The following is an 11,199-nucleotide window of genomic DNA, read 5'->3' as shown; positions in this document are numbered from 1 at the left end:
CTCTTATGGAGCCCTAGCAGTCAACTCCAACCTCTGGCCTTGGGGCCCCATTCTGCCTGCTCCTGGGTGTGATGGGATGATGGCAGGACAGTTAGAAGTAGGAGAGGGTTCCAGGCCCTCCAACCTGGTCCCGTCACATCTCCAGAGCTGGACAGCAGCTCGTTTTCTCCACACTTGGGAGTCATGTCTCTTGTCTGCTCTCCAGAACTCAGGTCCTTCCACCAGCAGGTGGAAGACAGGGCTCTATGCCGGGGCGGGGGGGGCCGGCCCGGCGAGGGCTCTCGTCTGGCTGTGCACCCAGGGGCGAAGGGTGGGGGGCTCAGGAAGCCACCAGACCCCACAGACCCAGGCCTGGCTGCTGGAGACGGGCTGCCTCTCCTCACACATGGGCTATGGCCTCCGACAGTCCTGGGTTCAAATCCTGTGCCTTCTTAGGTATGCCCGTGACCCAAGTTTGGGTTGGTCTGGCCTTCTGGGCTTTGAGAGCCTCATCTATAAAACGAGAAAGAAAATACCTATCTCGTGTGGTCACTGGAAGAATTAAGGAAGAAAACGTAGGTGAAGAGCTTAGACAGGCCTTCGTAAACAGTGATGATAAGGATGGAGATCTTTCTACGGCCATTTCTGTCTAGCCCTGAATGGTTACTGGGGGCCACAAAGAAAGATGGTGTCTGCCCTCTGGCAAAATTCGAAGGCTGGACACAAATGTGTGAAAGGATTAGGAACCCATAAAATACGTGGCAATAGCAAGAGACGGGACTGGTGCAGCCTGACTAGGGTCACGTCTCACAGGTGCCACGAAGGCAGTGCGTAAGGTAGGGTGACCGACTCTTCCGGGGTTGCCTGGGCCTTGCCCACGTTACACACTGGGAGCCCCACATCCCGGGCAAACTGGGATAGCTGATCACCCTTCATGGAGGAGGCAACCTCCCCTAGGCCTCCAGGGAACCATTCATTCATTCATCTCTTCACTCCTTCACTCCCGAAACATTTATTGAGAGCTCACCGTAGGCCAGACACTTAGGCCCGGACGACACAGGACACAGCCCCTGCCCCCGTAGCACCCACATGCATACTTGCACGGCATTCTTGCATTCATTCGATAAGGCATTTAATGAGCACCTATTGTGTGCCAGGCAGTCTTCAGCACAGGAAAGCGAAGACAGATGACATCGTTTCTGATCTCGAGGTGTTCACGTCTGGCTGGGGAGGGACAGGGGGCAGGCCGCTCCCTCCAGTGCGGACAGGGCCGCTACAGCCCCCAGTAGGTGGAGAGGCAGAACAGACGCCTAAGCCACCCCAAAGCAGGGGCAGGGCATCTTCCGGAAAGGGGTGGTGCTGAGCTGACTCTAAAGGGGAGTGTTGGCAGGAGCCAGTCAGAGAAACAGGGAAGGGTGCTGAGGCAAAAGGATCAGCCTGAACACAGGGAGCCAGGCAAGGTGCCCAGAGGCAATATAAGAATGGTGCTTGGGTGAGGAGAGGCATGGACCCAACGGCAGGGACAGCAGGGTCCAGATGAGGATGAGCAGGGAAAGGAGGGGAGGGAGGGAGTCTGGTTTGCAGAGGTGCAGAGGGAAGAGCTGGCAGGGCTTGTGGAAGGACTGAAGGGAGGTGTGTGGACCCTATGCCCACCGTGGCTGGCGGCGGGCAGGACCTACTGGGTGTTGGGGGAAGGTGCAGAAGAGGGAGGAGACACGGGCTCAGAACCAACCAACCATGGGAAGAAACAAGAAGAAAGACAATCAGGCCATGCTGTCACTGGACAGACTGGACACCCTAAGCCCGGGCCCCAGCTTCTGGCACTGAGCCTTCCTTCATGTTTGGGACAAGCATGCACCTTGTCCCCACTTGTCCTAGAATTGTTTCTGCACAATAAATAAACACTCATTGAGCATCTTGGAGCTGAGCTCTTTTGCTGAGAAAGCGAAACCAGATGTGTGAGGGAGAGAGACCTGGGGTGGGGGCTCACCTGGGGGCTCAAGGGGGCACGAGGGGTCAGGGAAGGTCTCCCTGAGGTGATGCTCAATGATCCAGAAGTGCTAGCCTTGGGAAGATTCGGGGAGAGGAGGAGTGTTTCAGGCAGAGGGAACAGTATGTGCAAATGCTCAGAGGCGGGAACAAGCAGGTTACACGCAAGGAACAGAAGAGCCAGGTAGGATGGAGTGGAGATCAGGGGTGGGGGAGGGAATGTGGGAGGTCACCAGGTACAGAAGTGGACCAGGGTCCGATCAGGCCTTGGCAGGGGCGACAAGTCAGTGAAATGGTCTCAATTTCATTGGACACCGAGGTCCAGAGAAACTAGCTGTTCACAACTTTTTCCTTTTACTTTATTTATTGGAGAGAGAGGGAGACAGGAGAGAGGGCATGAGTGGGGGAGGAGCAGAGAGTGAGGGAGGGAGAGAGAATCCCCTGTGCCGTCAGCGTGGGGCCCAGTGCGGAGCTCAAACCCAAGAGCCACGAGATCATGACCTCAGCCGAAACCAAGAGTCTGACACTTAACCGACTGGCCGCCCAGGCACCCCCATTTCTAATTTCCTCTCGATCTGACCCTGCTTCCCCTTCCGGGGAGGTGAAGACAGCCGCTCGGCGGGCGTCAGAGAAGACGTTTCAAGGCTCTGCTGCTGTCCCAGAGGCCTGGCTCATCTCAGCAGTGGGCACTGCCCCCCGGAACTGGAGAGCCGGCCTACGCTCTGCTACGCAGCCCTTACGTCTGCCCCTTAATTTCCAGGCCTTTCCATTTCCTGATCTAGGAGAATTTTACAGACACGGGGTGTGTGGCTGACCGCAACAACCGTCTGTTGAATAAATGACCCCTCTGTCTTGACTTGCAGGTAGTTAAACTGCATGCGGAGAGCAAAGGTGAACCGGGGCTGGAGGGGGCGGGGTTTGCTTTCCCAATGACCTGCGGGCTGTCTTCCCTCTTGGGGGCTTTGTCATTGACAGAACATGACTAGCAGTGTTTATTTAACTCCTTTGGTGTTTGGAACTGCTTAAGCAAAAATATTCGCTGTAATATTCGGTGTAAAAAAATATTCTCAAATTTCTTTGTGGGGGCCCCTCACTTGCACCCCAATTCTCCAGGAAACCACCTCTCCCTGGCACCCCTTGTACAGTCTTTGGGCTTTGGGTGATACTAAATGCATCCTCCGGGTCCAGGGGTGCCATGTGACTCGGACGGGCCAACCAGAACACTGCATTCCTCTGATCGCTGGGCATGTGGCCCAGTCAGAACCACTGGAACACAGTGATTTTTGGAAAAGGCTACTTAATCTTTTCTGCTGGATGTGAACCCGGGAAAATGTGACAGGAGCTGCTGGCAGCCATTTCATGGAAATTGAGAATGGAAGCAATATGGAGTTCTCATGATACTTGCACACCTAGATCCAACAGTGCCTGAAGCCCACATATCCTCTAGACTTTTCAGTTCTGTGCATCAACAGATTCCTCATTTTGCCTAAACCAGCCTGAGTTGGGTTCTTGCCTACTCGGGATCTAAACAGTCCTGATTTGATCACCACTAGACAAGCAGTCAGCAAATCGTGGCTTGTGGGCCAAATCCAATCCCCTGCCCGTATTTTTCCCTTCTTCTTTAAGAACTTAATTGAGATAGAAGTTGGGTAAATTTGTTCACCCATTTTAAGTGTAAAATATGATATGCGTTTGTGAATACAGGTAGTCACATAAGTGGCACCGAAAACCAATTATTGGAACACTTCTATTCACCCCTGAAATTTCCCTCAAGGCTTTTTTTTTTTTTTTTTTTTTGCTTTCTCAGTAAACAAATGTTTAAAATAAGCCTTATCGACGTATGATTCATATGCCCTGGGATTCATTCATTTAAAGTGTACATTTCAATGGCTTTTAGTATAGTCACAGATCTGTGCAACCATCACCACGATCAATTTTAGAACATTTTCATCACTTCGAAAAGAAACCCCATATCCTTCAGGTATCAACACCCTCTTCCCCCAACCCTTGAATCTTCCCACTTTAGCCCTAATTAACCACCCATCCACTTCCTGTCTCTAGGGATTTACTTATTCTGGACACATCCAACAAAGGGAGCCGCACAACCTATGGTTTTTTTGTGTCTGGCTTCTTTCACTTAGCCTGATGTCCTCGAGGTTCGTCCACATTTTAGCAGGTGTCAGTACCGCATTCCTTCCCGCGTCTGGATAACACCCCATGGTGTGGACAGACCACGTTTTGTTTACCCACTTATGGCTGGAAGGACGTGTGGGTTGTTTCCACTTTTTTGCCTACTGTGAATAATGCTGCTATGACCATTCGTGTACGAGCTTTTGTGTGGGCATGTGCTTTCAGTTCTCTTGGGCGGATACATACGACTGGGGTTGCTGGGTCACATGGCAACTCTACGTTTAACCCTGTGAGGACCTACTAGTCTGTTTTCCAAAGAGCTATTCGGTTTGGCGTTCCCGTTAGCAGCGTACGGAAATTCCGGTTTCTCCATATCTTCACCAACACTTGTTACTATTTGACTTTCCAGCTGTTATTTTTTTAAAAGTTTACTTATTTTTGAGAGACAGAGAGAGGCGGAGCATGAGTGGGGGAGGGGCGAAGAGAGAGGGAGACACAGAATCTGAAGCAGGCTCCCGGCTGTCAGCACAGAGCCTGATGTGGGGCTCGAACCCACGAACCCAGAGAGCATGACCTGAGCCAACGCTGGATGCTTAACCCGCTGAGCCACTCAGGCGCCCCAATCTGACTACTTTTCGATTGGAGTCATCCTAGTGGATGTGAAGTGCCACCACCTGTTTTTGTAAATAAAGTTTTATTGGAACAGTCATGCTCGTTTGTCATTTACATGTTGTCTAGGGCTGTTTTTATGCTACTGTGGCCGAGTTGAGCAGTTGCGATAAAGATGATGTGACCCACAAAGCCTAAAATATTTCCTGTCTCACCCTTTACGGAAAGAAGTTTACCAACCCCTGATTAAGATCGATCCTCTCGGGGCACACACAGCCGGGACAGGATGGGTGAATTGAATAAAGCCAGGTCAGGCAAGTGCTTAGCCCAGGGCCAGGCATCCATTAAATGTGACATTTCTCCAAAGTCCGGATGCACGGTCTAATGGTCCACCCCCTATCCCCTGATGTCCCACACAGATGCCCTTCCTATTAACAGCTGGACCCAGCTGAGTTTGTAGGGAACTGAGCCTTGTTTACCCTGCTCTGGAGAAGCCTAAAGTGCGTGTCCCACATAAAAATCAGATTCCTGCGTCTGGAAGCATCGCTCAGCGTATAGAGAAGGTTCTCTCTTGTCTGCCATGGCCTCCCCTCCCTGCCGTCCTGGGGGTCTCTGGTATGCCGTCACTCTAGCTGGCCGGCTCTCACAGCTCTGCAGAGTTCTCACCTTCCTGGCTCCATGTCAGAGGGTCACCACCATTTGGGCAGCCACGGTGTCAGCCCTCCCCTCTGCCACATCCCACCCCGACCCCCACCCGCACTGTAGCTGTGCCTCCTGGCAGGGCAAGCTTCAGTGGTCGAGAACATGGGCTTTGTTTGAAAAAGTCAGGCAGGGTTGGGATCTGACCCTGGGACCTTGGGCGTGTCATTCGACCCCCCTTGGCCCCGGTTTGCTTATCTGCACAATGGGGACAGGTACACCTGCCATTTAGGACTTCCCGGAGTGTTAAATGAGCTAAACGTATGAGACGCTGGAAGCATGGCGCCTGGAAGGGTTTCAGAAACGCGTCCTTCGGAAAGCGGGGGTAGGCAAGAGCGACTGTCTTGCCGCCACACTAAGTGCTTATGTGCCTTCTTCTCTTTACATTCATGGGCTCAGACACGGGAAGTGAGATCCCCCAGGGCACCCAGTAACGTGGGGGCTGAACTCTGTACCTAGCTTCCTGTGCCACCTCTGGGCCTCTGCGTCCCCATCAGAATCCACGGCCGGGCTGACGATCTAGTGGCTCTCGTTCTGTTGTATGTCGAGTCCCAGCTCCCTCAAGGTCCACCTCCTGGGAGGCGGGAGGGGAGGATGGCCTCCTTGCCTGCCCGTCTGGTCTCCTGACCAGCCGGCAGGGCCCACATCTGTCCCACAGGCTCCCCTCCCTCCTCCCTGCCGCTGCCCTTCCTGTCGCTGAAGAGTATCACCTGCTCCCTGCACAACTGACTCAGGGAGAGCGGGCTCGGGTCCCACAGGTGTTTCTGCTCCTGGCTAATTTGTGTTCACCAAGCTCCGGGCTGAGACCCCCGTCCTTGCCGTCTGGAAGTGGCAGCTGGCGGGCACTGTTGTGGCCAGGGTTCAGAAGGCTCACTCGGACTCAGCAAAAGTGACTCCTCTTTACTCGGGCGGGCCCCCCCCCCCCCCGCACGAAGTCAGCTGGCCAGAAAGAAATACTACAAAATGTGTGGGAAGACACCCCTGGTGGGAACCTAAATGTTGACAGTCACAGCCTGGAGCGGCTGTCCTCGCTTAGGGCCCTGTCACCTGCTCCCACTCTTCACCGCGGACCCCTTCTCTTCCTGCAGGTCTTGTCTAAAACATCACCTCCTCAGAGAGGCCCTCCTGGATTGCTCATCCAAGTAGCTTCCTCCCCCATTCTTCTCATCCTCATTTCCTTCTCATCCTCACCCAGATTACAACTCTACACACATTCCTGGTGACTTCTCTGCCGGGTTTTTGCAAGCGGCAGGGCCTGGGCCTGCGTCTCGCCCATCTAGAAACCAGAATCTGCCAGCGCCTAGCACGTAGTAGGCGCTCAATGCATTTTTGGCGAATGAATGAAAGCCTTTATCCGAGCGGTGAGGGAAACCCAGGAAGCCGCTCTTTGGCGGTGAGAACACACAGAGCCCGAGGGTCCTCCAGCGGAGAGCTGACTTCATTCCTCTGTCCCTGTCCTAACCTTGTCCAGAGGCTACACGCAGAGAACTGTGTACAACTATTTTCGCAGCTTTTCAGACTTCCGAACAAGCCGCCTTCCCAAGAAAACACATTACACAGACCCTTTTCTCCCCCTCCTGCTCAGACGGCCAGTGTCCCGAGGAACAGCTCTTTGTTTACGATAATAAAGCAGGAGCCATGGCAACGCATTGTGATGTCATGGGAGTGTGAGGTCATAAATCCTTCCAGAGGAAGAATGGACACAGCGGACACAATGGATCCCGAGCTTCCCCTGGCTGTTGCCAGATAAGTTTTTCTTATACCAGGTGGATCATTTCTTTTTTCTTTTTTCCTTTCTTCCCCCTTACCCACCTCACTCTTTTTTTTGTTCGTCCTTGAAAAAAAAAAGGGGGGGGGATTAAAATAAATAAGTAAAAAGTTTTAAAAGACTCTGAGTGGAAAGATTTCTCCCAGGAATTTCCTGTTGGCTAATGTCCAGTTCGCAGGGGATGGCAGCAATAATGCGAACAAGGCTTGCTCGTCCCGGACCTGCAGTGAGAAAGCTGCCCCAGTTTCCCGGTTTCATGGCTAAAATATGGCAAAGCCTTGGAGAGTTTCTGGGCTCTGGACCACGGGGTTTGGGAGGAGGTATTTGTCTTGCTCACTCTCCCCGTCTTGTCTTCTACTCAATCTTTCTTTTGCTCTTTCTCGATCTTATTATTTATTTTTATTTTTATTGTTTGCTAATCTCAATCCATCTGACTCTCTTCGGTCTGGTTTTCTCTCTCTGTGTCTCTTCCCTGCTCTTAATTTGTGTCCTTCCATCTCGGGCTCCATCCCTTAGTATTATTAGCCTCTCTGTGTTGTTTGTTCTTTCTCGGTGGTTCTCCTGCTGAGTGTGTCTGTCTCTCCCGGTCTCTGTCTCAGTCAGCTTCATGGTTTTTGACTCACTGTCTCTCTTGCTCACTTTCCTCTCTTCCGCCCCACCCTCCCCCATGCTCACGTTACTGAAACAAATCAACATTTCTGACTCGGAGGACTGGGCTTGGCGATCTGCGAGTGGCCAGGCTTCCACATTTCCAGGCTGGTCCAAGCCTGGACTCCCAAGTGGCAAGTGGCACATCAATACAGGACATCTGCCCCCACGCGAGGAACCTGCTGGGTCTTTGATTCAGAGGTGCACGCAGCTGGAGCAAGCGTCACTGTGGCCCGCCGTCTGCCAGGGCCTGCAGATCTCTGGGTGACACGCTTCTCCCCGCCAGCACCTTCTGCGCCATGGACCCCCACCAGCTAGCAGATCGGGAAGGGAGGATACCCATTTGGTGGGGGGTGAAGTTCTGCCAGACTTTGGCCAGCCCAGGGCCACTGTCCTGTTCACAGCCTCCTCTGACAAGCCCTATTATATTCTGCATCAGCCCCCATATTTAACCCAAACCCAGACTTTTCCACCTCAGACCTATTGACACTGGGCTAGATAATTCTTTGTGGTGGGGTGGTGGGGACTGTCCTGCTCACTGCAGGATATTTAACACTATCCCTGGCCTCTACCCGCTAGATGACTGTAGCGCCTCTCCCTCCAAATTGTGACAACCAAAAACGTCTGGAGAGATTGCCAAATGTTCCCCTGGGGGATAAATCACCCCTGGTTGAGAACCACTGTGGCTCTAAACCATCTCTGCTCTCTTCCCGTTTACCCAAATCCCTCAATCTTATTCTCTCCCTTGCTAAAATCATCCATGGCTCCCTATTACTATTATTATCATAGCAAACATTTATATGGGGCTTCCTAAGTGCCAGGGACTAACTTCCTAGCACCTGTCTCATAGGCCCGTGGTAAAGCTGGTCATGACAAAGCTGGACCCCTTAGCCCAGAGCAGAGCGTCTGTTACTGCTATTATTACGATTGCATGTGGGACTCAGTTTCCCTAAGCTGTGCCCTTGCACGCATCTGCTTTTGCACAGGCCTTTCTCTCTTCCGGCGTCCACCTCGCCTGCTTTCTCCACTCGCCACCCTCCTCCTCCTCCTCGTCCTCCCCGGGACTTGGGTCCAAACTGATCGGTACTCCACACTTGCTTCAGGGCCTGGAGCGCCCTCGGGCTCCTCCAGTGGAGGCTCCTCTCTTTTTTCAGCAGTTCTGGTGGTGACCCCCCGGGGCTAGCAGGGGGCTGAGGGCAGGGTGGGGCAGGGCGATGGCTGACTCATCTCGGTGTCCCCGTGACAGACGAGGTTGAGGCCTAGTGACCCCTGAAGGCTCTGATGGGAGCGGGACAAGTACTTTCTGGGGGGACGCCTACCACGGGGACAGAAAGAAGCTCAAGGACCGCCCCGGGTTCCACCAGCCCAGCTCCAATTCCGCTCTCAGGGTCCCAGCCCGCTTGCTGCGGCCACTCTCTCTTACTGGCTCCAGGGGAGGCCGCGTGGCCCAGGTCTGGCCAATCAGAGGAAGCCACGCCGCCCCGGCCACCCGTTGTTGGCTCGTGGATGGGCACGTGACTTGGACGCGGTCCCGTGACATTATTTTGGAACAAAGTGGAGTTGAAGGCGGAGCGGGCGCTCCCTGCAGTCCTGAGGGCACCAGGAGGGGGAATCGAAACAGAGACAGGCAGGACTCAGAGGTGCCGCCAGAGGCCAGATGTCACTATTTGCGGCCCTAGGGCAGGTGATGCCTTAAGTTCCCACCTCGAACTCCGCTTCTGAGGCGAATAATTTGCCGGTTGCATTGACGCTGTTTGGAGTGACACCCCTGATTCCCAAACCGGTGGCCTGCGCCCCACAGTGCCTCCTCTCCTGCTCTTCCAAGTGGGCTTTCCCAGAGAGCCCTTCATGCTTCTGATCTGAGACACAAGAGCTCCAGAATTGATGAGGAACACCTGGAGGTCCGCTGTAGCTCTGCGCGCTGTTTGCCGCGCTCCCTCGGCAAACTCAAGGTGATACTTAGCACAGGAACTGAAAAACACGTCCACGGGTCCCCAGGGAGGAAGAGGGGACCCTGCCGAGTGGCTCCCGCCTCGGGGCCTGTCTGCTCGGTGTCAGATCGAGACACGGAGGCCTCCCACCGAATAACGGAAGGCCCAGCCCCGGGGGCGAGCTCGCCAGGCCCACACCTGGCGCATCTCCCTGCAAGGGTGTGCACGCGGCGCTCCGACCCCCGACCGCAACCGCATTGTCTCCGGACGCGGCCCTGCTCCCCACCCCGCCCCTGCAGCTCCAGAAGTGAGCTGTGGAGGATGGGGGCTCTGGCACAAAACTCGGTAATGTGCATGCCACTGCACCTTCTAGAATGAAGTACAGATGGGCAAATAAGTGTGTGCATGTGTATGCGAGCCGTGTGTGTGAAGTAACGTGCGCTGCACGCTGCGGATCACAGTTTCATACTAACAGCATGGTTTGATGCTTCAAGCACATGTGCGAGCGGGTGCGCGCGGGTGCGCGCGCGCGCGCGCGCGCGCGCGCGCACACACACACACACACACACACACACACACACACACCCCGCCCTTGTGTTAAGCACTTTTGAGACCGCCCCATGCAGGGTTCTGAAATCCTAAAACGGGGACAAACGTGGGGCGGGGTGCTGGTAGGTAGCGAGTGTTGGCAAAAGCCAAGAAGAGATAGTTCTTCACGGTACCCAAGGTGGCCTCCACGGTGTCCAAATGGAACGGCCCCCCAATATCTGGGGCTGTGGGAAGCACCCCACAGCCCAGCTACTCTCCACCCCTTCCCACCCTCGCGCCCAGATGGTGCCCGCGATATAATCGCCATATAACCCCCCTCAAGGCTGCGAGCCATGGAATAAATTTCAAGCCATGCTATAAACTGTGCTTTTGGATGTCATTGAGCGCTCCCGTGCCAATGACATCACTGTTTCCATGGCAACTAATATAATTAACATGAGAGAAAGTGCAAGGAGAAAGAGAAGCGAAAGAGGGAAAACACCAAGTTCAACCCCAAACAGAGCAAATTACACGGTGGGGGAAGGAGGGGGGCAGAGGGGCCTATAAAATGTTTTACTGCCACTTGTTAGAAAGGCCCGACATAACTCTGCTCATGGCTGTGGGGGTAATGAGATCATTTGCAAACTGTATCTCTCGCAAAACACAGAAAGGGCTTTGTCGCCTTCACAGTTTATGGAGTTGAAACAGAGAAGCCTGCTCCAGGTGAGGGAGCAGTAACATCACCTCCCTCCCTGTTCAAGGTTCTTGCTAAGCCAGGATCTACTCCACCCAGGACCCAGAGGGACTTAAACAGACGTGCTTTGGGCCCTCTGGGTGTTCACATCCCCGGGCAGACGGTGGGGACGCACCGAAACATACCCAAGCGTGAAGGTGAAATGGGCAAATCCGTGGAGCAAA

General features: G+C 54.0%; 1 long non-coding RNA gene across 1 annotated transcript; it reads right to left on the bottom strand.

Annotated features, from left to right (window-relative positions):
* Positions 1-6,736: 6,736 nt before the first annotated feature.
* On the bottom strand, positions 6,737-10,306 carry LOC121010285 (uncharacterized). The gene is made up of 2 exons (XR_005781077.1): positions 9,142-10,306; positions 6,737-8,136 (listed from the first exon to the last, which is right to left on the bottom strand). It is a non-coding gene; the product is annotated as an uncharacterized LOC121010285 (long non-coding RNA).
* Positions 10,307-11,199: the final 893 nt, after the last annotated feature.

This window comes from Herpailurus yagouaroundi, unplaced genomic scaffold (assembly GCF_014898765.1).
Source record: "Herpailurus yagouaroundi ecotype Mexico unplaced genomic scaffold, PumYag 191, whole genome shotgun sequence".
NCBI lineage: Eukaryota > Metazoa > Chordata > Mammalia > Carnivora > Felidae > Herpailurus > Herpailurus yagouaroundi.
The sequence above is the reverse complement of the archived record's forward strand: the minus strand, read 5'-3'. Positions and strand labels throughout refer to the sequence as shown.